We start from the raw sequence: 4825 nt of genomic DNA, 5'->3' as shown, positions 1-4825 counted from the left end.
TCAGACAAAATGTATAGTGTTATTTTTTCCGCTCGGATACCGAGGCACACGATAATGAATTAATAATAATGAATTGCATTTTATAGCGCTTTTCCAAGTGCTCAAAGCGCTTTACAATGGTTCATTCATTCATACATTGGGAGGTGAAGCGGTGAACAGTCGACGCTTCCTCACTTCCCACATTCACACACCAATGGTGGCAAGCTCACACCGACCAACTCATTGGAGGCAATGTAGGGTTCAGTGTCTTGCCCAAGGACACTTCGACATGTGGACAGGAGGAGGAGCCGGGATTCGAACCGCCGACCCAGGGATCATCGGGCGACCTGCTCTACCTCCTGAGCCACAGCCGCCCAACGATCTCAAAGACAACAAAAGATAAGTCCTTTCTGTGGCTGAATTTGTCTTTTGTATTCACATAACGTTTTGGACAATTTCCCTCTGGTCTTGACTCCCGCCACTTGAGGCATCCTCGTCTTGATTTGAGACTTTGGGACAAATATTTGGTGTGCCGTGTTGTTCTCCCCCCCCCCCCCCCCCTGAAAATAGCTGATCTACAAACTCACAAGGCATCATTGTGAACTTGTGTATTGGCTATCTTTCGGTGCTGCATCCTCAGACTCGTGTGTCGGCGGTGAAAGTTCTCTCAACAGTTGGTAAAACCATTCGGAAACCACGATTGGCCACGAAAACTTGAGAACCGCTCCGATTTAAAAGCCCCACCACACACACACACACTAATGAGGACCTATGCATCACAGGGACGGGAGGACATGGCTCTCCCCTCCCCGTCAACATCGTGATAAGTGGAAAATTGGGGCGGGAAATGGGAGCCCTGAGTAGGGTTTACGGAGTTTCTCCACCCTGCATAATTGCGGCCTCAGTGCTTGGCCGTAATTAATCTTTGAGAAAACTTGTCAAATTATTAATAGGCCCTTAAGTGATGGGCCTGAAAGCGGAGCACTGTTCCGAGGCGGGCGCTGAGGGGGAGCGAGGAGTGCTGGGGCGAGGGGGAGAGGCTGTTTACTGTGAAAATATGGAGGGGGGGGTCGCTCACCAGGAGTTCCGCGACTCCACGTGTCAGAGCTCCACGCACGCACACACACACACACACACACACACACACACACACACAGGAGCTGAAGTGAAAGTAGGTCTTGCATCGGGGTGGGGGGAGAAAATAATAATTCTGTTCTCGCCACGAAACTAGAAAGGCGATACTCGAACGTCTGATGTCATCAGCGCAGAATGCATCTTTGAGTTCTTTTCTCTGCATTATGGCCGACTGAGCTTGTTTGTTACCAGAACCAGAACCCTGGAGGACGATACCCTTCTCTTCTCACCCAGACACAGATATACGATGGGTGGCTTCAGCTTCAGACCATGATTGGTCGATTGAGTTCAGCTGTCACTTAAAGGAGAAATCCAGAGCAAAACACATGTATACCCATGAATCAGCCTATATATAATCCTGTCGCCTACATGGCCTTGAATTGTTTCATAGATGCCTCCTGTTCTCAATTTGTCCCAACCCATGACCCTTCCCACGGGAATGGTGGGGAATGCAGCTGGAATGGTACAGTAGAAAGATAGTTGTCAGGTAGGTTAAAGTTGTTCATTTTTTTTTGAGGACGCAAATTGTGATTGGCTTGTAATGAGATGATGTATGATGATGAGAGCGCCCCTCACTTCACACGGGTGTGATTTCTGAAAACAACATGTTGCTATGTCAGTGCAAATTATATGTATACTTGGCTGCCGAAGATTTGCACAAATGTTCATGATTTTACAAAGATAGCAGATCTACAATCACACAGAGCGGCACGAAGTGACGTGTTGTGAGCTTGTATATCTGCTATTTCCGAATAGCCAAAGTATAAAATAATGGACAAAGTGGCTAAAAATGATTGTGATTGCTATATTAACTACTTAAAATCCAAAATGACACAGATTTAATGTTTTAAGGTTTAAGGTTTAAGGTTTTAATGTGTTAAGCCACGGAAACCTCTCTCCTATTCCACAGATCCTACTTGTAATGGCATGGAGCCAATTAAACAGAAGTGTTCGGCAGACGGCTATTTTGTGCAAATCTACGAGGCGGATATGCTCTGCATAATCCTGAGTGTTCGCTTGGATTCGGGGAATATATATACGGTATATGGTTTTACGCCATACGGAATTGGGAGCGCTTGATTTGCAGAACAATCTTTTCCATATGCAAGGAATCATGATCTTTGGCGGTTGTTCGCGCGGATATAACGCGTAGCGTTACAGTTATACAATCAGTCCAGTGGTTCTCTGGAACCCCTTTTGGTGTTAACTGTTCCCATCGGGAACCAACCGGTGGAAAGAACTGAACCGGTTCCCATTGGGAACCAACCGGTGTAAAGAACTGAACCGGTTCCCATTGGGAACCAACCGGTGTAAAGAACTAAACCGGTTCCCATTGGGAACCAACCGGTGTAAATTGGGAACCAACCGGTGGAAAGAACTGAACCGGTTCCCATTGGGAACCAACCGGTGTAAATTGGGAACCAACCGGTGGAAAGAACTGAACCGGTTCCCATTGGGAACCAACCGGTGTAAATTGGGAACCAACCGGTGGAAAGAACTGAACCGGTTCCCATTGGGAACCAACCGGTGTAAATTGGGAACCAACCGGTGGAAAGAACTGAACCGGTTCCCATTGGGAACCAACCGGTGGACAGAACTGAACCGGTTCCCACTGGGAACCAACCGGTGAAAAGAACTGAACCGGTTCCCATTGGGAACCAACCGGTGAAAAGAACTGAACCGGTTCCCACTGGGAACCAACCGGTGAAAAGAACTGAACCGGTTCCCATTGGGAACCAACCGGTGAAAAGAACTGAACCGGTTCCCACTGGGAACCAACCGGTGGAAAGAACAGAACCAACCGGTGGACAGAACTGAACCGGTTCCCACTGGGAACCAACCGGTGGAAAGAACTGAACCAACCGGTGGACAGAACTGAACCGGTTCCCACTGGGAACCAACCGGTGGAAAGAACTGAACCGGTTCCCACTGGGAACCAACCGGTGGAAAGAACTGAACCGGTTCCCATTGGGAACCAACCAGTGGAAAGAACTGAACCGGTTCCCACTGGGAACCAACCGGTGGAAAGAACTGAACTGGTTCCCACTGGGAACCAACCGGTGGAAAGAACTGAACCGGTTCCCACTGGGAACCAACCGGTGGAAAGAACTGAACTGGTTCCCACTGGGAACCAACCGGTGGAAATAACTGAACCGGTTCCCACTGGGAACCAACCGGTGGAAAGAACTGAACCGGTTCCCACTGGGAACCAACCGGTGGAAAGAACTGAACCGGTTCCCACTGGGAACCAACCGGTGGAAAGGGGGTCACAGAGACTGGGACGGTTCAACAGGCTACTTGCAGTACCCTCACAGCCCACAGGAAAAACACTGAAGTAGTTGATTGTGTGTGTGTGCGTGCATGCGTGTCTGTGTGTGTGTGTGTGTGTGTGTGTGTGTGTGTGTGTGTGCGTGCATGTGTGTCTGTGTGTGTATGTATGTGTGTGTGTGTATCCTTGTCATGCCATGTGACTTCCAGGGACAAGCCGGGACATTATTGTCAACTGGCAGGCCAGGTGGCATCCACCGAAGAATGTCAATATTTGCTGACGTTGAGCTTGTACGTGTGTGTGTGTGTGTGTGTGTGTGTGTGTGTGCGCGCTCTGGGACAAGGGGATAAATGGAGCAAAAGATAAACAGGGGGAGAAAGAGAAACAGAGCAGGTTTTACACAGCTTGTTTAGCCAGTCCGTTTTTTTGTTCAAGAGGACGGGAAATATAGTAGTTACAATAACATTTGAAAAGATTGAGGTTAGATGTATGAATGGTTATTATCCCATTTAGACATGAGGCCAATTTTAAAAAAATGCTTCTAAATAAGACAGTTTTCTGAAAAAACTATGTTTCTATATCAGTGGTTCTCAAACCTATTTCATGTCAAGGACCCCAAAAGTTATCTGTATTTGGCCACCGACCCCCATCTGAAAAAGTTGGGTAAAGATTTGAGTTAAAAAGGTTCGCTCTGAAAGAATATGTGACTAAATTTGACTGAGGGACTGCCATTGGATTTTTTTTAATTTTCGTTTTTTCATGTCATATGAAAGAAGGGAATCATAGCTTCAAATTGACATATTTTGTTTGTTCAGTTTGGCCCACCAGTTTTGGAGATATGGCTTATAGAGTAATGTCTTGGAGAAAACAGCGAGTTGAGAAAACAGGCTTGAAAGGTTCACTTCTGTGGTCTCTAACATTACACCTAGCTACATGTTTAAGCATTTATTTCATATTTACATGTCGATTTCAGCTCTGATATTTATTTCAGACATGCTCTAGTATGTGAAGAGTCTGCCTGTGCTATAAACTCATTTTGGAGAAGAAAAAAAGAAAAAGTTTTTCTCCTCTGGTGATTTGTGCCACATTTTCACACATGAGCTTGTAGATCTGCTATTTATCAACAGCTAAAGTATAACATAATCCTTAATATGTGGCACATGAAATCATTGATACATGTGTAAACTGCAATATTTGGAATTATAGTATAACTGTATAGGCCCTATATTTTTGGTGGCGAGATTTGGTTAACGGGGGAAAAAAAGTGGTCCAAGTACAGTTGCAACTCAAGTCCGTTGGTGAAGTGTTGGTAGCGCTCTACAATAACGACAGTTTGTAGATGAGTAATAATCATGAACAGACTGTTTGCCGACATCCGTAAATGTTTAACTAAACATTTATAATGTTTAAACCTCATTTATACGTTATTAAGTAAAGTAAACT

Source organism: Electrona antarctica (genome assembly GCF_951216825.1).
Source record: "Electrona antarctica genome assembly, chromosome: 24".
In the NCBI taxonomy this organism is placed as follows: Eukaryota; Metazoa; Chordata; class Actinopteri; order Myctophiformes; family Myctophidae; genus Electrona; species Electrona antarctica.
The sequence above is the reverse complement of the archived record's forward strand: the minus strand, read 5'-3'. Positions refer to the sequence as shown.